At 38.0% G+C, this 10,979-nt stretch overlaps 1 pseudogene; it reads left to right on the forward strand.

Annotated features, from left to right (window-relative positions):
- Positions 1–5,793: 5,793 nt before the first annotated feature.
- LOC132055068 (small nucleolar RNA U3) lies at positions 5,794–5,957 on the forward strand (annotated as a pseudogene).
- The last annotated feature ends 5,022 nt before the right edge of the window (positions 5,958–10,979 follow it).

The raw sequence follows: 10,979 nt of genomic DNA on the forward strand, positions 1-10,979 counted from the left end.
TTAGTATTTAAAGCATTTAATGTTGGTTGTTGAAGACTTTAAGAAGAATCTTGTACTTTTGTAATCATCTTCCATTGCCTTCGTAAGCATTATGAATATTTACTTTACTCTTGTCTTTTATTTAATGAAAATGAGTAGCTAATCCCATTAGCTAAGGTTGTGGGACCTAATGTGTAATGACCCGTTTGGTCGTTATTGCACTTCCGGCCCTTTTGACCCTTTCTCGAGCTTGGTTAGCTCATTTTGACCCGAGAGGACCGTTGACATGCTTCCCGAGGTATCTAGATTTGATTCAAGCGACTTTTTACAAAATGTGGGCTTAAGCGAAAAAGAATTGACTCAAAGTTGTTATGTGGTTTGGGAGTTGACTTTGTCAACAGGACCTTATTTGGGAAATCCGAGACTGCGGGTGAGTTCGTAGCGTATTTTTATGTATATCTGCATATTTTGCTTGTATAATTTGGATTCCGTATGATGAGTTTCGGGGATGAAATAGTGAAAACATGAAAACTGATTTCTGGTGTAGCAGTTACTAGTGTCCGCTGCAGCGGCATCGCTAGGGCGATGAGAGTACCGCTGGAGCGGTGGCGCTGCAGCAGTGACGCGACCGCTGCAGCGATGCCACTGAACCAGTAGGGTTTTATTAAATAAAAGCCTTAGTCTTTCTCATAAGTTCTATATTCGTTGAGAACAATATTGGAGGCAATTTGGAGCTCTAGAAGGTCATTTTCTTCCTAGAGTAAGTGCCTTGGCCCTATATCTTGTTATTTTAGTCTCCTAAACATGATTCTAACCTAGTAATAACTAGAATCAAAGAGGGTTTTCATGGGTTTATGGAGAAAAAGTGTTAAAAATGAAATTGATGAATAGATGGAGTTTAATGACGAAATTGTTGATGTTTATGATAGATTATCATGTTTCCATGCTTAGTAATCAATAACCCATGACTATTTCATAGAAATTCTTGAATCAAAATTAGGGTTCTTAGACTCAAATTGGGGGTTTTTTCATATAAAAAGAATTTTGAGGATTAGTTGAACATTCCTTCGATTTTAATGATGGGTTTGGGGTAATTGGTGTTGAAATTGGTATTTTGATCATAAAATTCTCGTTTTGTCCTTGAGTCCCATTTTCCTAAATTAAAGAGCGGGTTTGACCCGAATAGAATATAGCCAATATGGGTGTTGTTCTTCTCGTATTCTTTCATAGAATCTATATTTGATTAGAGTTTGATTGTGTGGAGACTCACCGTGAGGACAAGAAATTAGTTCGTGGTTCGTGATTTTGTTGTTCGGCGTTCTAGGTAGGTTATGGCTTACCCTTGGAGAGACTTCGTATAGCGAAGCATATATTTAGATTATATTATCGGAGAAAGTATGTAAACCTTCGGGTATGAAGTTGGGTTAGATATTGCCTTTGGTTGGGCCCTGTTGTGTGATTGGGGCTCTCCACCCCGCTGTGTTATGACTTGATTGTTTTATTGTGTTGGTTTGATGCCACGTGTTGTTAGTAGATATTGGGAATTGTTGTTCCATCTTGATTGTGATATTATAGTATTTTACGGGTGGATGTTAATATGAGGATAGAGTTCTATATGATTTGTGTAGTCTCTCATAATATTGTTGGCGTACCATGTTGCTACTTGTGATATTGACCTGATTCTTGATGTTGGCACATGCACTGCACACATTCTCATGATATACTATTGATACATTATTGGTACTTGATGAAACACTGTGATGAGCTGAGCTCAGTTTGCATGCAAGTGATGTGAGTAGTCCGATGTCCGATGGTTGTTCGAATCGTGGATTGTGTTAAAAAGAGATGAGAGTCCGTGATCTGAGGTCATGTACCGAAGCGGAATGAGTGTGATAAGAGATCTTGTTGTTGTCATCTGCATATTTGAATCATACATTGAGCACTCATCTTGCATATATATCTATAAGGCACATTTGATAGGGCAGTGATAATGTGGCCTATGTTGTTTTGAAATACTTAGGAGGTTTTACACTAATTGCGCGACCATTCTATGCTGTGTGATACGGGATGGTCGGCAGGCGTGAGGGGTGGAAAGGTCGTCTCTATGTTGTGTGCTACGGAGCGACATAGTACATGGACTTCGCGGGTCCCCCATGGGTTGTGCTACCGAGCCGTCGATATTTCCGTCCAGAGTACATGTGTACATAGCATTGCATTGCATATACATTTAATACATTATTTCATTGCATTGCATTGCACTTGGTTTCTGTTGTGATATCCTTTTGATGTACTTGATATTCTTGTGAGGTACTTGTGATGTATGGATTTGGACTGAGTATTTGAGGCTTGGCACATTTGGGGAGTAGATGCTTCAACTTAGGTGATGATATGTACTTGGTTCTGGCTTATGTATGACTTATACTTGTTGATTTATCTGCCCATCCTGCTTTATTGTCTGAATTATGTCAGCTATGCTTAGTCGGCCGATAATACCTACCATTACCGTTGTTTTGTACTGACCTACGCTTCTTTGCATTCTTTTATGGATGCAGAGTATTAGATAAGTTCCACTCTTTTCCCTCGGGGATGATTGGCAAGGGCCTGTAGAGTCATTCCAGGGTGAGCACGTTGACGGCCGCTGCCTGGATGTTCTCTCCGTTACTTACTTGTCTTACTCTTATTTTGAGACAGTTGTATTATGAGATTTTATCATCTTTTGGACTCGTATTATGTAGTTAGTGCTCTTGTATGACCAGACCAAATCTATGGGGTTGTACTTAGTATTTCCGCACTTTATCTTATGTGGATTATTTGAGATTTATTCTATAGTTATTTCTTCCGCCTTTACTTACATTGGTTATATTGGGATAAGGGTTCGCCTATCGTAGTGGGAATGATAGGTACCCGCACGGCCTAGTAAAATGGGTCGTGACATAATGTGTTAGTTATGTAATTGAGTTTTTGTATTCCAACTATATTTGTATGTTAAAATGTGTTTTCTATTAACTCTTCAAGCTTGAACTACTTTTAACGGTGGCCAACATTATTTGTGCCTAAATACTTTTACTTTGCTTGGAAAAGAAAGTAGAAGTTAGGAAAAGAGTTAAATAGCAAGAATTTGGGGCTTTAAACCCTATCTAATAGCTTGCTTGAGCTAGGAATAGAAAAGCTACTTGAAACTAAAATGGGTGTTCATATTTGTAACATTCTAAGGCTTGGAAAATCTTAGTAATGAGATTTACCAATTTGGTTGAAAGACTTTTGGTAAAATTAAGCAACTCATTGTTTACTACACCTAAGCATATAAATAAGTTGAATTAATACCCAGTTGCATTACTTTCCTTTGGAACCACAACCTTAGTCTTTTTACCAATAGATTAAATTCACAACAAGATTTCTCTAGCAATTAGTGTGACAAACTTAAAATCATCCAATATTTAGGCCTCATTTGTTTGCACTTATTGGAGATCTGAATCTGAATGGTTCAGACCTTAAGCCATTAAGTGCATTTGTTTATATTAAGATCTAAGCACTTATTGGGTCTGAATAGGTCTTAATCATTAAAATCTTGAACCAAGTCTTAATATCATTCAGAAGTATTTTTGTATGGAACTTTTTTACCACCAACTCCAACCCCAACCCCAACCCCAACCCTCCATCTCAACCCCACCCCCACCGGCTCTCCACTCCAACCCTACCCTGCCTCCCACCCACCCTCCACTACAACCCACCACCAACCCCAATCCCACCCAGCCCCACTACCCCTATTTCCCACCACCAACCCCACTCCCACCATCAACTCCTACCCCACACCACTCATCCCCACTCCCTACTACCCTCATCTCCCACCACCAACCCCACCCTCACTCCCCGCCAACCCCACCACCAACCCTACCCCCACCCCCACTACCTCCCACCCACTCACCCCTCCACCCCTACTCACCACCCACCACGACTACAAAACATCTCCACCTTTACTAGTGAGCATAAATGTTTCATTTTTTTTTAATCAAATAAATTTTTTTTTATTAAATTTGTATTTATTTTCTACTATTTAGTTACTTTTTAATTTGAATTGTATATTTATTATGTTTAAATAAATACATTATGCATATTCAGATATTGAAAAACAAACAGTCTTAATCATTTAGTATTCAGACCTAGAGACAACATCTTAATGATTCAGATCTGCATTCAGATTCAGACGTCTTAATCTTAATGAAAACAAATGAGGCCTTATACCCCTTCCCTAGAAATATAGACTAATAGTTGAGCATTACACTTGCTAAGCACATTTCTTCGTCGTATTCCCTATGGGATTCGACCCCAACCTCGTTGGGTTTTATATTTGACCAACAACCGCTTTACTCCTATTTTAAGGGTGTAATTTGGGCGTATCAACGCCATCCAGACCTAGCGGATGGTTGTCCTTATTGTGTCCAGTACTCGTGTTGTGATTTCCACTTGTCAACGGATACTTAGGAAAACAAAAAACTCAAGGAAAATTAGTAAGACAAACGATGGTCACAATGACAACCACAACTATCTTGGCCCTATGGTGGGCGCCAAACTGTTTACCAGAAAAACGGTTCAGTTGAATTTGTGTCTGTGGTCAAGGAAACGTGGATCAAATTGACCAGTAAATCAACATAATATGCAAGTAACTCAAATGTAAACGAAATAAAGCAAAGCAAGGTTGAGAATAGACTGAGCCTTGATTGAGCTCGGTGTTGATTTCTCCGGCCAAGCCTGGGATTTAGCCCTTAATAAAATAGTAAAAAACTTAAGAAATGAAGTAATTGCATATAAATGGTGTGTATTCCTCATGAATTTCGTGTCCTTACAATGGGAATGATAATCTCTATTTATACTAAGAGCTAGGAGCACATATTCCATGTATTACGCCCCTGCCCATAATGAGTATTAATTGGATATTAATAATGAGAAATAAAGAGGACCATTAAGCCTAATAACACCAGTAGATAACGTTCAACTCAATCTGTAAAGGCAGTCCGTTGAGCTCTATTCCGGAGCTATTCCAACAGTCTTCCGGTCCAAGTGGTTTTTCCGGTGCAATGGCATTTCCTCCGGTGACACTCAATGCTGACTCATCTTTGACTTATCCCTTAAGCCACGTGGCCTAACGATATAGGTCCAGTTATGCTTCACGAATTTAACCCAATACATACGGAAACTCAACCAATTGTAAAAAAATTTGATTATACTTGCTTGCAACGGGTGTTTATACCTAACTGAATAAATTTACTATAGTTAAGTGATTTAATGAGGTGAGAATACATGTTAATTAACCATGATTAAGTACTTAAAGATTTTATACAAGCACATGTCATGCATCGATTAACTTGGTGTAAAAATCGGGTGCGAGTACATCAATTGATACGCTATTCTAATTAATGCGTGCATCAATTGCCATGGCTGAGTGGTACAGAGTGGAAGTAACAACAAAAACTGGCAACGTATATTAATCTCAATGCCGAAAGGTAAACTTCCAAATTCAAAGAATAATTGTTCTCTCAATACCAATCTTCCCTTTTCCATAATTTCATAGAAATCTCTATAGAAAAAACAGTTGGGTTTCATCTTTGAACCATTTGAAAAGAAAGAAAACACAAAAGCGAAAAAGAACAAGGTGCTGACCAAAGACTTTCCTACCGTCATCCCTTCTCCACGGGCCCACATTAATTCTTAAATCTTTTATTAAAAGAAAAGAAGCTGTGCTTTGCCATTATCCCACATCGAGCAAGTATTGTACTGAGAAAGTGTTTTTAATGTCGAGCAGGGGGATAACAAGCGACGACCTTCCTTGAACGGGATCTGTTCTATAGGCTTGTGGAAATTGAGTTTGGTTGATGAAATCGTGGCCATTAGATCAGAGTGTGGTTAATGGTGATCAAGTAATGGAACTGTAGAGGATCCTTCTCAGGTGCTGGGATGGCCTACTGGCTGTTTGACAGACTCTCCCACTTTTTGGCCGTTATGTTATTGAAGATAAGCTAAGCCTTTCCATGGCTGCTGAGATCAGAATTTGTAATATTCACCAATTTGAATGCTAGACCAACTTTGTTGGGCACCAAAACAATGGTTACAACCACCGAGGAAAAGAACGAATGACAAGTATTTCTTCGGTGAAATTGAGTTTGGTTGATGAAATCGCGGCCATTAGATCAGAGTGTGGTTAACGGTGATCAAGTAATGGAACTGTAGAGGATCGTTCTCAAGTGCTGGGATGGTCTACTGGCTGTTTGACAGACTCTCCCACTTTTTGGCCGTTATGTTATTGAAGATAAGCTAAGCCTTTCCATGGCTGCTGAGATCAGAATTTGTAATATTCACCAATTTGAATGCTAGACCAACTTTGTTGGGCACCAAAACAATGGTTACAACCACCGAGGCAGCAACGAATGACAGTACTTTCATGTATTTTCAAGGTTTTATTTTATCAATACGGAGTAGTAATTTCTTAAACTAAAGAATATGTAATTAAGTTCATTTTTCTTGAAGCCCATATAGATAGAGTAAATACGGAGTACTTAATAAATATACTTGCCTGGAATTCTTATTGATAGGCTAGTCTTTGTTTTTCTTATTGATAGGCTAGTCTCTCGATGTGCTTGGTACCTCGGATGGGGCTTATTTCCATTTCTCATTCTCTTCATTAGACCAGAGCGTAATTAACAGTTCATTTGGCCTTCGGGTCATGGAGCTGTAGAGGATCGTTCTCAATTCTGATTCTGGTGATGGGATGGTCTAATGGCTATCTAACATACTTCTAAACCTTTTTTTATGCATTTTGAGATAAGCTATGGAAACCGCCATATGATTGTTCCCACGAAGGTGAGTTCAGAGTTTGTAATATTTTTCCACCAATTTGAATGCTAGACCAACTTTGCTGGGCATCAAAACAATGGTTAACGGTGATCAAGTAATGGAACCGCAGAGGATCCTTCTATGTGTAAGGCCGGGACGGCCACTTTCGGTCGTTTGACGTACTCTCCCACTTTTTGGCCGTTATGTTATTGAAGATAAGCTAAGCCTTTCCATGGCTGCTGAGATCAGAATTTGTAATATTCACCAATTTGAATGCTAGACCAACTTTGTTGGGCACCAAAACAATGGTTACAACCACCGAGGCAGATGTATTTTCAACGAATGACAAGATTTCTTCTAAAGAAATTGAGTTTGGTTGATGAAATCGCGGCCTTAATAAATATATTAGATCGTTTTTTCAGTGTGGTTAACGGTGATCAAGTAATGGAACCTGGTAGAGGATCGTTCTCGGGCGCCGGGATGGTCTAACATTCTAAACCGCATTTTGCCGTTTGATTGTGACTCCCCACTTTTTGGCCGTTATGTTATTGAAGATAAGCTAAGCCTTTCCATGGCCGCCGAGATCGTAATTTGTAATATTCACCAATTTGAATGCTAGACCAACTTTGTTGGGCACCAAAACAATGGTTACAACCACCGAGGCAAAGAACGAATGACAGTACTTTCATGTATTTTCAAGGTTTTATTTTATCAATACGGAGTAGTAATTTCTTAAACTAAAGAATATGTAATTAAGTTCATTTTTCTTGAAGCCCATATAGATAGAGTAAATACGGAGTACTTAATAAATATACTTGCCTGGAATTCTTATTGATAGGCTAGTCTTTGTTTTTTCTTATTGATAGGCTAGTCTCTCGATGTGCTTGGTACCTCGGATGGGGCTTATTTCCATTTCTCATTCTCTTCATTAGACCAGAGCGTAATTAACAGTTCATTTGGCCTTCGGGTCATGGAGCTGTAGAGGATCGTTCTCAATTCTGATTCTGGTGATGGGATGGTCTAATGGCTATCTAACATACTTCTAAACCTTTTTTTATGCATTTTGAGATAAGCTATGGAAACCGCCATATGATTGTTCCCACGAAGGTGAGTTCAGAGTTTGTAATATTTTTCCACCAATTTGAATGCTAGACCAACTTTGCTGGGCATCAAAACAATGGTTAACGGTGATCAAGTAATGGAACTGTAGAGGATCCTTCTCAGGTGCTGGGATGGCCTACTGGCTGTTTGACAGACTCTCCCACTTTTTGGCCGTTATGTTATTGAAGATAAGCTAAGCCTTTCCATGGCTGCTGAGATCAGAATTTGTAATATTCACCAATTTGAATGCTAGACCAACTTTGTTGGGCACCAAAACAATGGTTACAACCACCGAGGCAGCAACGAATGACAGTACTTTCAGGAAATTGAGTTTGGTTGATGAAATCGCGGCCATTAGATCAGAGTGTGGTTAACGGTGATCAAGTAATGGAACTGTAGAGGATCGTTCTCAAGTGCTGGGATGGTCTACTGGCTGTTTGACAGACTCTCCCACTTTTTGGCCGTTATGTTATTGAAGATAAGCTAAGCCTTTCCATGGCTGCTGAGATCAGAATTTGTAATATTCACCAATTTGAATGCTAGACCAACTTTGTTGGGCACCAAAACAATGGTTACAACCACCGAGGCAAAGAACGAATGACAAGACTTTCATGTATTTTCAAGGTTTTATTTTATCAATACGGAGTAGTAATTTCTTAAACTAAAGAATATGTAATTAAGTTCATTTTTCTTGAAGCCCATATAGATAGAGTAAATACGGAGTACTTAATAAATATACTTGCCTGGAATTCTTATTGATAGGCTAGTCTTTGTTTTTCTTATTGATAGGCTAGTCTCTCGATGTGCTTGGTACCTCGGATGGGGCTTATTTCCATTTCTCATTCTCTTCATTAGACCGAGCGTAATTAACAGCTCATTTGGCCTTCGGGTCCGCGAGTCGTAGAGATCGTTCTCAATTTCGATTCCGTGATGGGATGGTCTAATGGCTATCTAACATACTTCTAAACCTTTTTTTATGCATTTTGAGATAAGCTATGGAAACCGCCATATGATTGTTCCCACGAAGGTGAGTTCAGAGTTTGTAATATTTTTCCACCAATTTGAATGCTAGACAGTCTTTGGATCCTTCTCAAAGCCAACATGGGGCCGAGATCGAATTTGTAATATTCACCAATTTGAATGCTAGACCAACTTTGTTGGGCACCAAAACAATGGTTACAACCACCGAGGCAAAGAGATAAGCTAAGCCTTTCCGAGTTTTTGATGAAATCGCGCCATTAGATAGAGTAAACCAATTTGTTAATATTCATCAATTCTTATTGATAGGCTAGTCTTTGCATCAAAACAATGGTTAAACCCATTTTGGCCGTTATGTTATTGAAGATAAGCATTTGGCCTTTCGGGAATGATATTACTTTCATGTATTCTCAAAGGTTTTATTTTATCAATTGGAGTAGTAATTTCTTAAACTAAAGAACATGTAATTAAGTTCATTTTTCTTGTAGCCGATATAGATAGAGTAAATAAGGAGTACTTAATAAATATACTTGCCTAGAATTATTGAGAGGAGCTTTTCTTATTGATAGACTAGTCTTTGGTTTTCTTATTGACAGGCTAGTCTCTCAATGTGCTTGGTACATCGGATGGGGCTTACTTCCATTTCTTGTTCTCTTCACTTCCCCAAATTTCTTCTTGGACGATAGAATTGTGCCATAGTTAAGAAATAAACAAATTGAATAAACTTGTTCATTTTATTCATTTTTTGTTGCTAAAAATGTGAATGGAACAAAACCATCAGCTTCATGCTTGGTATAAACCGGTAGGGGTGGCTGTAGTGACAGGGTTAATCCATGTGTCTAGGTTTTTTATTTTATTTCACTTGTCCTACAGTCTTGCTGTAAGTAATATTAATGCAATTTAACTCTACCATAATATCATAAATAAAATGGACAAAATTAAACAACACACTCACCAAGACCAAGAGATGTATAGATAGGTCCTTCTCATCCACATCGCATAAAATATTTTTTTGTTACTTTGACGAGTATATATATATATATATATAACATAAGCATTACCACCTTTTGCATCCAGGGGCGGAGCTACAATGTGGCATGGGGGTTCGGGCGAACCTAATAGCTTTTGAGTCGAGCCTGTATTTGTATTAGAAATTCCAGTCAATTTACATCAATACTAATGTGCAAACCCACATCAAAACAAGTAGATAGTTCAATGGTAATGAAGAGGCTTGCAATGCCCTACTTTCTACGTGATGTGGGTTCAAAACCTCATGTCTCATGCAATTTTCATTTTTAGCTTTTACTCTTTTTGGCTATTTGCACTGATTCTCTTTTTGAAAGGAACAATAAAATAAACTTTCAAAGGCACAATATAATAGACTTTGCATCAGTTTTCTGTTTTTGCTATATGGAGAAATTGCTTTATTAAACTTTTTTTAATAAAAGAAAACATAAAATAAACAACTAAAAAAAAAAGGAAAAAACATCTTCCTCTCTAAACAAAAGATAGTTCAGTTCCTTTCACAAAATCAAATATATGCTCAAACCCAAAATTAGATTTTCAAAGAAATTTAGGGTTCTAACTTTTGCCGCTGACCACCACTGCCGTCTATCGAACCGTGGCAAACGTCCTGCTGACTGCAGTATTCTCTTTCTCCACTCTTCCTCCTCTTTTTAATACTAAAAAAAAAAAAAATGTTTTGGTTCAGATGAATCCATTTTTTATAAAAATAAAAAAATGAAGAATCATTTGTTTGTCTATTTTGGTGTTTTAAGTGGTTCGTTACTTTTTAATTATATATTGAATATCAACACTCGGTAATTAGTTTGGTGGTTATTATATTGCTTGCTGGCGTCGTATGCTGCGTCAACTTTCCGAACTCACAAACCTCGAATCCTGGCTCCGCCTCTAATTGCATCCAACGAAGTTCCACATGACAACCCAAAAAAGAATGGTACATAAATATAATTTGAAGATAAGTAATTCGCATACCACTTCTTCACCACCAAACTGTCCTTCTAAAGCCATTTTTTGATTTGCATCTTCAACTGATTCGTTAACAAATATAAACCTAAAAAGTAATAAGCAAA

Source organism: Lycium ferocissimum, chromosome 4 (assembly GCF_029784015.1).
Source record: "Lycium ferocissimum isolate CSIRO_LF1 chromosome 4, AGI_CSIRO_Lferr_CH_V1, whole genome shotgun sequence".
In the NCBI taxonomy this organism is placed as follows: Eukaryota; Viridiplantae; Streptophyta; class Magnoliopsida; order Solanales; family Solanaceae; genus Lycium; species Lycium ferocissimum.